Below are 13,525 nucleotides of genomic sequence, written 5' to 3'. Positions count from 1 at the left end.
AATATCTCCTGTTGAATCACCTCCACAAATCTTAGCCCTAACAATGTTTGATGATATTTGGTGTCTCAACCTGTAGGTCTATAATGGGGGATGGTTGGTCAAAATGAGAGGTAAAGTACTTATTCAACAAATTATGTAATGCATTGAGATCCTTCACTTTGTGGTCTTCGTGTGCTGTGCTGTCTGGTTCACTTTCCAACTCGTTATTGGTTTTACTATGTTTATTGGTTATTTTCCAGGATGCCTTACATATGTTGGCTGAATTCTCTACTACATAATTGTTTGTTTCATAAAGTGTAAAAAGTATGCTTTAAAGTCGTCACCCCCTCCCCCTTTTCCTTGACTGTACTCCTCCTTAAAAATTTGAGGGTGGATTAAATATAAACTGGAATTTTTGTTGTATGTGCCTTTTTGTAAGTGATGAGCAGTGCAGTCTCTGCTCATTGTTGCTTTTATTTCCAGTGATTTTTCTCTGAAGCTTGTATTGTTTCTTTAGTCAAATCACTTTGTCTAAACCCTCATCTCCAGTTTTGTGGAGGTCTCATCACTACTGCTGTGGAGGGAGAGTTGGCACTGTTGTTACAGTAGGCAGAGTTTGAGAGTTCGTGAAATGGCTTCTGGTACAATACACCGCTAAGACAATTTCTCCCTGCCACTAGTACATAGCTATGCCTCGGGGTCAGGTAACAGGATAGGAGAACAAATTTTCTGCAACGCTCTAACAAGTTAGTAACAAAGTCATACAAATGAATTAAAAAGGGTTACTTATCTTTGTGCCTTATCGGATATTGAGGTCTGCAACAATGCAAAAAGGCCCTCACTGGCTAAGTGCAAATAATTGTACATAGACTTCACAGTACATCGCAAATGCAATTTACAACTACTGTCTGTTCACTTCGAAGAGTTCCGTAACTAAGTTGGCCATGGATGATGATCTGTGACCAAGTGGGCGAGAGTTGCTCTTCTTTCTTCCGAGGAGGGTTCAGTCTTTTGACGTCTCGTTATTGGCAGATAGTACTCGGCGTGCAATTGGCTGCGGCGAAGTAAATATCTCGATCCTCAGTGCTGCCTGTGGCACTATGTGCAAGTGGTGAGTGTATGGCACTGACACCAGCTCGAATCTGCCCTGGCTGTGTCTTGTTAGTACTGCTGCATCGTCAGATCATCTGTTGTGCAGTAAAATAGTTTGAAATTATTGAAGATTTAAGCACAGTTCGGGGACACCATGAGAGAGACTCAGATATGTGAATGGCATAAACAGTTCTAATGAGACTAGAAAAAGGTGAATGAATGACATTACATACAAACATATAAGGACAGCTTTTAAAGCTCAAAATAATGAGTTACAAATTTTTGGAGATCATCATTAATAAAATCCAGAATATATTTGTGCACTGAACTTTGACTGAAGCTTAAAATTATTTTTAGTTTATGTGTAGTACGTGTGAAGTCAAGCCACATATTTCACAGTGGTTTCCTGTGAACAGAAATCTTGGAGGATCTGGGTGGAGGACAGTGGACATATTTATCTCATACCACTGGTTAGCTGCTGTCAGTCAGCTGATGAAGTGTTTCCGCTTTCACCCCCTAACAAAGTAACACCACATTCTTTTTCATCTTCTGACTGCTAAATTCAATGGCGAATTCAGGATCTCCGTAGCTGTCGTTTTTTTGGAAGCACTGCCTCAACAATACAGGACAGAGGCTGAAAGCACATTTTTTGTCATGAATTATCCATAGCTTCACACAGTTAAGTCATAGATTCTGTCAAAATAATAAAACAAGATAACTCAGGATTTTGTGTTAAGGGGGTTAACATGGTAAAAAAAAGAAAGAAAGAAAAAGAAAACAGCAATCGTGTGTAACAGCTTGTCCTCTTCTTCCATGAGACCCAGATGGTGGTAGGTACTGGCACCTAGGTAGATACTGTGTTCCTTGACTTTCACAAGGCATTAGGTACAGTTCTGCACAGCCACCCAATGAACAAAACATGAGCATGCGCGATATTGAGCCAACTATATGATCGAATTGGTTTCTTGCTAACAAACACAGCTTGTCAGTCTCAGTGGAGAGGTCTTCAGGCATAAATGTGACTTATTGTAACCCAAGGGCCTATTTTAGAGTCATTACCTTTTCATAATAATGTGTGTAAATGACATAAACATCAGAAGTTCTGGTAGGCTTTTTGCAGATGACACTACGGAGAAGTAGCAACACTAGAAAATTGTTGGAAGACCTGCAGAGGGTTGATGTGACACTTGGTGCAGGGAGTGGCTGTTGATGCTGAACCAAAACAAATGTAACATACTTATGTAAACAGCAGACCCCTTATTGTAAGATTACAGATTGCAGAACAATCACTGCAAGCAGTTACTTCCATAAAATATCTAGGATTATGTGTATGGAACAATTTAAAGTGGAACAACCATATAAAACGAAATGGAGGATAGGTAAATGCCTGACAGTGATTCACTGGAAGAATTTCCTGGAAATGTAGTCTGTCACCAAAGGAGGTAGCTTACAAAACACTTGTTTGACCAACACTTGAATATTGCTTGCCATTATTGGATCTATACCAAGTAGGATTAATAGAGGAAGTAGAGGAGATCCATAGTAGAGCTACAGATTTTGTCCAGGTTCATTTAGTGAGCACAAAAGCATCACAGTGATCTCCAGTGGCAGATATTGCAAAAGAGGTAGTCTGTGCAACAGTCCAGTTTACTTTTAAAGTTCCAAGAGCATATGTTCCTAGAAGAGTCAACATACATATTGCTCCTGCTACATATATATCACAAAAAAAGACCCTGAAGATAAAATTAGACAGATTAGAGTATGCTTGGAGGCTTACCGAAAATCGTTCTTCCTGCAAACCATTAGAGAATGAAACAGGAAAGGGGGAGGGGGAGGGGAGGGGAGGGGAGGGGAGGGGAGGGGAGGGGAGGGGGTTATGACATACACAAAGTGCCTTCTGCCGCACACCACATTGTGGCTTGTGGTTTATAGATGTAGAAATAGAAGTACTCAACTGTCAATACTGATCAGAGTAATGAAAATGAACATTATATCAGCTTACATTGTCTTTCAAATTCCTGTTGACTGCTGTGTAATCTATATTACTGGAGCTTGAGTTTATATGAATTTAATAAGGAGTTTGCCTCAGTATTGAAATCTCCAGCCATACTAAGGTCAGTGTGACCTGTCTGCCTAATTGCTGCACTAAGTCTATCACTATAGTTTAAAAGCAATAAGGTGCTTAAACCATCAATGTAGGTCTGTGCTGTGATAGTGCCATTCAGAACAACAAGGTGTGCAAGCCCCCTCTGTGAAAAACACAACCTCACCATAACAGCACCACCTCCGGATTTTTCTGTTGGCACTACATACTCTGGTAGACAAATTTCACCAGCCATTTGCCATGCTCACACCCTGCCATCGGATTGCCACATTGTGTACTGTGATTTGTCACTACACACAATGTTTTTTCACTGTTCAATCGTCCAGTGTTTACGCTCCTTACACGAAGTGAGGCATCATTTGGCATTTACCAGTGTGATGTGTGGCTTATGTGAGTGGCCGCTCGACCATGAAATCAGTTTTCTCACTTCCCACTGAGCTGTCATAGTACTTGCAGTGGATCGTGATGCAGTTTGGAATTCCTGTGTGATGGTCAGGATAGATGTCTACCTATTACACATTACCACCCTCTTAAACTGTCAGCGGTTTGTCAGTCAACTGACGAGATCGGCCTGTATGATCACATTGGAAACAGTGGACCTAGGGATGTTTAGGAGTGTGTAAATCTTGCGTACAGACGTATGATACAAGTGACACCCAATCACCTGACGACGTTTGCGTTTGAAGTCCGTGAGTTCAGTGGAGCACACCATTCTGCTCTCTCAATGTCTAATGACTACTGAGGTCACTGATACAGAGTACCTGGCAGTAGGTGGCAGCACAATGCACCTAATATGAAAAACATATGTTTTTGGGGTTGTCTGGACACTTTTGATCACATAGTGTAGATGAAGTAATACTGGCTATGCCAAGCTTGAGACAATAGTAGCCATACCACAGCTATTGCCACTGGCCCTTATATATTTTTTAACAATCCAAATGTGAGAACATGCATTGTTTTAAACAATGCATGATTAAATGAACGTACACTGCAATGATATTTGTTACTAAAATTGTAACTGCTGAAAAAGTGACTCATGGTGAGAGTCATCGTCGCTTAAAGGTTATTTATGGTAACAATGCTGTTGGTAAGTCTACTGTAAATTGATGTATAGTAAAGTTGTACGGTTGTGAGCCTGGAAAAGCGATAATTCTTGATGAAACACACAGCTGACATCCGATCACTGCCACATCAACAATCTGATTGAAAATGAGTGGCGAATCAGTCAAAATAATATCGCAAGCCATGTTGGAATGTCCAAGGAATGAGTTGTCTTCATTATTGAACAATTAGGATACACTAAAATCTGTGCACAACAGGTATCACACCATCTCGCAGACAGGAACAGTCATTGTTGATTGGAAAGCTGTGAGCAACTTTTGCAGTGCTAATGTGATGGAGGAGATGACTTCCTTTTGAGTATTGTGATGGAGAATGGGTAATGGGCTCATCATTATGACCCAAAAGAGAAAAAACAGGGCACTGAATTTCGACATCCATTTTCTCCTTGAGTTAAAAGGTTCAAAACACAACCATCTGCAAAAAAAGTCTTTCGACTGTCTTTTGGGATGCTTGCCGAGTTTATGTGACTATCTGTTATGAGGAATAATCGAAATTCTTCTCAGTACATTGAGACTATAAAACACCAACAGCATCGAGTTTATCGTGTTAGAGGTTGCCTGGTGCCAATAATCTTGCAACAGGACAACACTCCTCCACACATACTGTGTACAGCTGAGGCTCTGCAAAACCTGATTTTTGAGCCAGGTCCACACCCTCCTTACTCCCTCATTCTTGCACTCTGCAATTTTTATATTTATTTATTTATGTATTCTCAAGGGTAATCACTAAACAGTTTGCATATATATATATATATATATATATATATATATATATATATATATATATATATATATATATTTATTATAGATGTCTGAAACTTGAAAAGATCTCTGGAACTGTATAGTATCATTTGAGTAATCGTTACATCTTAGAGATTGAGGTGAAGGTCACTCTCAAGCCCTGGATCTGAAAGAAGTCCTTTTTTCACTGACAAGTGAAAAAACTTGTTACACATTGGGAGAATTTGTTAGTCTTAACAGTGACTATCTTGAGTAATAAATACATGATTAAAAGGACTTTCCTAATGATTTTTGCGTAATCTTCCTAATTGTTTTTGTTCATGTTCTACGAGCATTACTGTCCAGCATACCCTTGTATACTTAACAGAACTCACATGTAAAAAAAAGTGTTTAGCTATATAGATAAGACATTATTGTGGAAAGGTATTTCATGTAATTTGGCCATAGTGATTATGATATTTCAGCATGTTAGCTGAACTACAAATTTTGCAACAAAGAGTGGAACCAAACTAATAAAATTTTAAGTGTTAAAAAGCCTGTTTAAAGCAAAGCATGTTCACACATTTCAATTGTTAAAAGATATATATCAGTGGCAATAGCCATGGTATGCATACTATTGTCTCAGATTTGGTAGGGTCAGTGTTACATCATCCGTGTATGTGATGCAATAAAAATGATCTCTCTCTCTCTCTCCCCCCCTCTCTCTCCCCCCTCCCCCTCTCCCCCCTCCCCCTCTCCCCCCCCCCCTCCCCCTCTCTTGCCCCATATAATTTTGATTTAATTAACTGGTTTAGATCAATGCAGTGAAGAGATACTTGCCCCGTTTCAATATCACCAGAAATCATGAAGTTATGTATTAGAATCATAGCCATAAAACCTGGTTATATTTTAATTTGGCGGGCTAAGCTGTGACACATAGAAAATCATTACGAAAGTCCTTTTAATCATTTATAAGTGTCAGGTACCTATACGCCACAAAAAATAAATTTAATTACTGTTAATTGAAAATATGGATGGGATTTACAACAATAGGGACCAAAAGTGAAACTCAATGACTGAGAAGGAAAGTGATGAAGCAGTTAAGTGTTAATAATTATGTGGGATATCAGCATCAAAAAGATAAGGACTTTGAATGTTTTTCTTTCCTCTTGTATGGTGGTGAAAGTCAGTGATGTTGGCCTTGTTACAAACATTTTGTTGAGGATTGTGAAGTGTCCTGTCAGTAGTTAAACATGGCAAATCAGGATGAAGTAATTAACAGTGTTGTAGTTTCAAATAACAATATTGAGTTTAGTGTAGTCACAGTGAGGCAGAGAGAATTTTGAACAATAATGAGGAACTTAATCAAAGTGGTAATGAGGAAACGGTAGACGGAAATGCTAGAAGTGTCTGCTGTCCATTCTGAGGTTTCAACCATACAGAACTTTCAGGACTGAACGTTGGTATCTTTGAACAACTAGACATTAATGATAGAACAGTTAAGCAATTACAATAAAGAATTAAGTGGTAGAACTGAAGCATCAAAAAGTGAACTGAATCAAGACTTGGGCAGTAAAATTGATGTTACAGATACTGAATTAAAAGAATAAAAGGAATGAAATCTTTAATATTAATAGTCTAGTTAATGAAATGGGGGAGTATCAGAACGCAAATTAATTGATGCACAAATAGGTACGGTAGAAGGCAAAGACTTCAGTGTTAAAATGAATTTTGTGGAAGCAGTTCAGAAAAACCAGTAAAGCAGGAAAGCCAGTTATTAATATCAGAAATGAGTCAAAATGATCAAAATCTTGAATACAAAATTAATTACTGAGAAAGCAAAATTGAAAACCAGTTACTAGTAATTAATAATTAGGTAGCTGAGATAGAAAAAGCTGTAACTAGCAATGTGGATGCACATAACACCAACATCAGAAATGTTAGTAAGGAAAAAAAAATAACTGAATTGGAAGAAAGTTGTGCTGTCAAGTTTCAGTAGTAACTATAGGGGGATGTGGGACAATGTATCTATTAAGTTTTCCAGCTGATTATAAACTTCACCCAGTTGATTTTCTAAAATAAAAATAAATAAATTTCATAGTGGTATGAATTATTTGCTTAAAATTAAGTTTGTAAAGTAGTTTTTGGGTGGGGAAGTAATCTCTTGGGCTAACCAGTGTGCTAATGTAAATATGATGCATAGTGATGTTGGAAAAAAAGCTTTTCGAATAGATTTTGGTCAGTAACAGAACAAGCTAGAATCAAAAGTGAATTCTTAAATGGAGCGTGTATGTAGAAAGTAATGGTAGTATAATACACTCCTGGAAATTGAAATAAGAACACCGTGAATTCATTGTCCCAGGAAGGGGAAACTTTATTGACACATTCCGGGGATCAGATACATCACATGATCACACTGACAGAACCACAGGCACATAGACACAGGCAACAGAGCATGCACAATGTCGACACTAGTACAGTGTATATCCACCTTTCGCAGCAATGCAGGCTGCTATTCTCCCATGGAGACGATCGTAGAGATGCTGGATGTAGTCCTGTGGAACGGCTTGCCATGCCATTTCCACCTGGCGCCTCAGTTGGACCAGCGTTCGTTCTGGACATGCAGACCGCGTGAGACGATGCTTCATCCAGTCCCAAACATGCTCAATGGGGGACAGATCCGGAAATCTTGCTGACCAGAGTAGTTGACTTACACCTTCTAGAGCACGTTGGGTGGCACGGGATACATGCGGACGTGCATTGTCCTGTTGGAACAACAAGTTCCTTTGCCGGTCTAGGAATGGTAGAACGATGGGTTCGATAACGGTTTGGATGTACCGTGCACTATTCAGTGTCCCCTCGACGATCACCAGAGGTGTACGGCCAGTGTAGGAGATCGCTCCCCACACCATGATGCCGGGTGTTGGCCCTGTGTGCCTCGGTCGTATGCAGTCCTGATTGTGGCACTCAAGTGCACAGCACCAAACACACATACGACCATCATTGGCACCAAGGCAGAAGCGACTCTCATCGCTGAAGACGACACGTCTCCATTCGTCCCTCCATTCACGCCTGTCGGGACACCACTGGAGGTGGGCTGCACGATGTTGGGGCGTGAGCGGAAGACGGCCTAACGGTGTGCGGGACCGTAGCCCAGCTTCATGGAGACGGTTGCGAATGGTCCTCGCCGATACCCCAGGAGCAGCAGTGTCCCTAATTTGCTGGGAAGTGGCGGTGCAGTCCCCTACGGCACTGCGTAGGATCCTACGATCTTGGCGTGCATCCGTGCGTCGCTGCGGTCCGGTCCCAGGTCGACGGGCACGTGCACCTTCCGCCGACCACTGGCGACAACATCGATGTACTGTGGAGACCTCACGCCCCACGTGTTGAGCAATTCGGCGGTACGTCCACCCGGCCTCCCGCATGCCCACTATACGCCCTCGCTCAAAGTCCGTCAACTGCACATACGGTTCACGTCCACGCTGTCGCGGCATGCTACCAGTGTTAAAGACTGCGATGGAGCTCCGTATGCCACGGCAAACTGGCTGACACTGACGGCGGCGGTGCACAAATGCTGCGCAGCTAGCGCCATTCGACGGCCAACACCGCGGTTCCTGGTGTGTCCGCTGTGCCGTGCGTGTGATCATTGCTTGTACAGCCCTCTCACAGTGTCCGGAGCAAGTATGGTGGGTCTGACACACCGGTGTCAATGTGTTCTTTTTTCCATTTCCAGGAGTGTAGATTTCTGAGAAAATGCTAGTCCATTTCATGAGCTCACTCAAATAGATGCCTTAAAGAGATTACTAAGAAAAGTGCAGTGGGGTTTAGTGTCCGGATCGGATGATCCTATTAAACATTTTTTTTAAAATGTAGAGTAATTGGACAGGATGTAAGAGAGAAGTGATATAGTTTTTATCAGAATGGACCTGCTGGGAACCAGCATGAGGAGAGGAACCAAAACTACTGTAGTACACCTATTTATGGAAGGAGAGAGGGAGTAAATGAAAAGAATAAATTCAAGAGGTGAGGGAAGAGAACCACAGTGAAATGATACAAATATAAATGAAAAGAGAACATATGAAAAAGAAATAGACTATGGGATGGGGATAATAGACCATTTAATCATGGTAGATATGAAAACAGAGGTAATAATCCAGTAAATTAAAGATCGTTCCAGTCAGTTTGTAATGACGAGAAACAGAAGAAATCAGGCTAACTATTATAACAGGATTTTTCAAAGAGTGAAAAACTTTGAACCATACTGGCAACAAAACAATACTGGGAATAGATATGGAATGAATACATTAAGTTTTGATTGGATATTTAGGGAGGCTTACTGCATTAATACTGGCTGAAAAATGGGGGCTGGAAGTCCAACACTGACTACTGTAAATGATGTAGCCGACAATTGCACAGTTACATTTCACAGTTTTTTGCTTTCACTGTTCACAACCCTGCATTATTACACAGTTACATGGCCAGTTCACTGTTGGTAAATGTTGATAAGCCTCATTAATATGTTGCAGGCAAACATCAGCACACTGCTACAATAGTTTGCTGCTGAACATCTGTGAGCAGGAAAAACCTAACCACACAATTCACAGTTCTTGCAGAATAATATGGTACATGTGACACTATTTCTTAAATAACATGAACAGACGCTGCCACTGTTTTAACACATGGCCTATTTGTGTTACACTAATTCCACTGTTAAGTTGATGCATTGTTGTTACTTGAAACAGTACATAATTTCCCTCTTAAAATCGGGTTTAGACAGACTGCCTTGGGACCAAAAATCCATCCTTTATATATCCTCAAATAATAGGCACTGAAACTGTACATTGTTTGATGTTTAAGTTACATAAATTACAATTAAAACATAACTCATTCAATTAACTGATGAAAAATTCCTCCTTTTTAACAGTTCCTTGTATCATAAAGGTCAGGCCAAATTATTTGGTTAAATAATGAAATTAACAGATACAATTATACAAACAATATTTTTGACAGACCTCCTAATTATTTTGGAATTAATTAAGGTTTGACTTCACTAATATGTTTTCGAATAGAGCCAAATAAAGTCTTTAAGAATACTATTAGTTCTTCTTCCAAATGTTTATAATTAGTCGACATTTATATTTGTTTATAAGCCAACAATAGAAACTAAGTTATGAAACAATTACCGATTTCACCCTATAACAAAGGTATTCACTAGGAATGAATGAAATAAATTAGGAATTTTTTTACATACACAAAACTAAGCACAAAATTAGATCTGGTATTATATTCTGTAAGATTGAGGGCCAACCTCTCTCTTATATGGAAATGCAGATTATACTCGAGCATGTTTATGGCAATTAGGCAAAAATGAATTTAAGGAGGCAGATGGCAAAACAAGAGAGGAAATAAGGAGATCCCAGATTGCTTTGTCACAAACTCTTTACAGTGTATCAAATAATGTAGTTTAAGTGGGAGAGACTTTTACTTTGGTTTATGCAAGTTAATGACTGAAGATGTGGCATATGTAGATGGAAAATTTACTGTTTCTAGTGTTGTTGCTATGGCCTTGCCACAGTGGTAACACTGGTTCCCGTCAGATCACCAAAGTTAAGTGCTGTTGGGCTGGGCTAGCATTAGGATGGGTGACCATCCGGTCTGCCGAGCGCTGTTGGCAAGTGGGGTACACTCAGCCATTGTGAGACAAACCAAGGGTCTACTTGACTGAGAAGTAGTGGCTCTGGTCTTGTAAACTGACATACGGCCATGGAGAGCGGTGTGCTGACTACATGCCCCTCCATATCAGTATCCAGTGACACCTGTGGGCTGAGGATGATAAGGCGGTCGGTCAGTACTGTTGGGCCTTCCAAGACCTGTTCGATTGAAGTTCAGTTGTTCGATTCCCAGCCGGATTGGGGCTTTTGATGCCCGGGGACTGAGTGTTGTGTTGTCCTCATCATCATTTGTGAAAGTGTCTAGATTGGACTGTGTACAGATTGGGAATTTGTATGGGTGCTGATGACCGCACAGTTGAGCACCCCACAAACTACTCATCATCATCATCATCTTATCAGTGAGAAACAGGCAACAATTGCTAGTAATGAGGAAAGTGAAGATGATGTAGATGATTTTGAAGAGAAAATAGGAAGAGATGTAGATCTGATCTGATGCAGACTGTGTTTTTTCCAACTAGGGTGCAGGGAACAGTAGCACAGCCATAGACGATATTTTTATTCATTCTTCATTACTAGATGGGCGTTCTGTTAGTAAAAGCATGAATGGCCTTTCAGACAATGATGCGCAAATTTTAACACTAAAAGGCTTTTGTACTCAAACCATTGTCATACTTAATTACAAACTATGTAGGAAAGTTAATCCAACAGCAATCGAGAGTTTTTTAAACCTTGTCAAGGAACAAGAGTGGTAGGATGTTTATAGTGCCGATAACACTGATGATAAAAACAATGCTTTCCTTAACACATTTCTTATGCTCTTTGAGAGTTGTTTTCCATTATAACATTCTGAACGGGGTACTAGCAGTAATAGGCAGCCTGGGTGGCTAACTAGTGAGATAAGGATATCTTGTAGAACAAAGTGGGAATTATATCATTATGTTAGAAGTACTCACAACCAAACTACAGTAGCCCATTACAAACAGTATTGTAAAGTGCTTAAAAATTTTGTTGGGAAGGCAAAGATTATGTGGTATGCAAACAAAATAGCCAATTCACAGGATAAAATTAAAACCAAATGGTCAGTTGTGAAGGAAGTGTCTGGTTAACAGCACAAGGTTGACAATATAAAGTCAGTTCGTAGTAAAAATATTTCTGTTACTGATAAATCAGAGATATGTACAGTATTTAACAATCATTTTCGGAGCATTGCTGTTGAATTAAATAAAAATTTAGTTTCTACTGGAAATCATATAACTTTCTTGGCAAGTGCCATTCCGAGATTGATGTCTGAAATAGACCTCTGTGATACAGACAAGAGGGAGACTGAGTCAATAATTAAATCACTGAAGACTAAGGACTCTCATGGTTGTGATGGAGTGCCTATCAGAATATTAAAGTACTGTGCTACATATGTTAGCCCTGTATTTAGCCATATTTGTATTTTTTTCTCTAGGAATGGTCAGTTTCCTGAGTGATTAAAGTACTCAGTAGTAAAGTCGCTTTATAAAAAGGGAGAAAGGGATAATGTAGATGATTTTAGACTTATTTTTATGTCATCATTGTTTGCAAACGTTATTGAAAAGGCTGTGTATGTAAGGATAATTGATCATTTTATATCACACGATTTGCTATCAAATGTACAGTTCGGCTTTAGAAGTCATTTAACAACTGAAAATGCTATATTCTCTTTCCTCTGTGAGGTTCTGGATGGGCTAAACAAAAGACTTTTGAACGCTTGGCATATTTTTTGATTTAACTATGGCATTTTATTGTGTTGATCACAAAATATTGCTCCAGAAGTTGGACCATTACGAAATACGTGGAGTAGCTCACAGTTGGTTCAGCTCTTACTTTAGCAACAGACAGCAAAATGTCATTATTCACAATGTTCAGAATGGCTGTGATGTGGGGTCTGAGTGCCCCAGTATACTGCTGTATCCATTTTCAATAAACTACCATTCGAATTCAAAAATCTTAGGAGTAGTCCATGAAACTGAAGAGTTTCCTCATGGGTCACTCCTATTCTGTCAAGAAGTACCTTGAAAAATTTAGCTGATTCTTATTGTATTATTGATTGCGTTTACTTAAACTTATGGACTGACTTTTTACAGGTTCATGAACATTTATTTTTATCTGTTACTGCTTTTATGTTGTAATTTCATATACTGACACGTTCCATGACCTTGGAGATTTGCTTCTCAATTTGGTCCTACAAAACTTGAAGTGTAAATAAATAAATTTATATAACGAATTAAATGGCATGATAATTGTAGAAGTTAAAGACAAAGTATTAGAGGAAGGTAATTATGGAGACAGTATTGATTGTACTCAGGGAGGACAGAACAGTGAATAATAACCACTTGGCTGCTCTTGTAAATAATTTATTTAACGACTGATTTCATAGCTTAGAAACCACACCATCAGGTTAGGTATGTTAAATTGTAAAAAGCATTCACTACAATTGTGGTCCGTTATAGTTACAATCAGTAATGAGAAAAAGAGCGAATTACTTACAGGTTAAATCATGAAACTTTCTGGCAGATTAAAACTGTGTGCCAGACCGAGACTCAAACTCGGGACCTTTGCCTTTCACGGGCAAGTGCTCTACCAACCGAGCCTGAGAACTAGCACTCCTGAAAGAAAGGATATTGCCATGTCTCCACAATATCCTTTCTTTCAGGAGTGCTAGTTCTGCAAGGTTAGCAGGAGAGGTTCTGAAAAGTTTGGAAGGCAGGAGACGAGGTACTGGCAGAAGTAAAGCTGTGAGGACGGGGCGTGAGTCGTGCTTGGGTAGGTCAGTTGGTAGAGCACTTGCCTGTGGAGGCAAAGGTCCCAAG

At 39.7% G+C, this 13,525-nt stretch overlaps 1 pseudogene; it reads left to right on the top strand.

Annotated features, from left to right (window-relative positions):
* The first annotated feature begins 10,572 nt into the window (after positions 1-10,572).
* Positions 10,573-10,690, top strand: LOC126299921 (5S ribosomal RNA; annotated as a pseudogene).
* The last annotated feature ends 2,835 nt before the right edge of the window (positions 10,691-13,525 follow it).

The sequence above is a fragment of the Schistocerca gregaria genome, chromosome X (assembly GCF_023897955.1).
Source record: "Schistocerca gregaria isolate iqSchGreg1 chromosome X, iqSchGreg1.2, whole genome shotgun sequence".
Taxonomy (NCBI): domain Eukaryota; kingdom Metazoa; phylum Arthropoda; class Insecta; order Orthoptera; family Acrididae; genus Schistocerca; species Schistocerca gregaria.
Note: the sequence above shows the minus strand (reverse complement) of the source record. Positions and strands in the feature narration are given on the sequence as shown.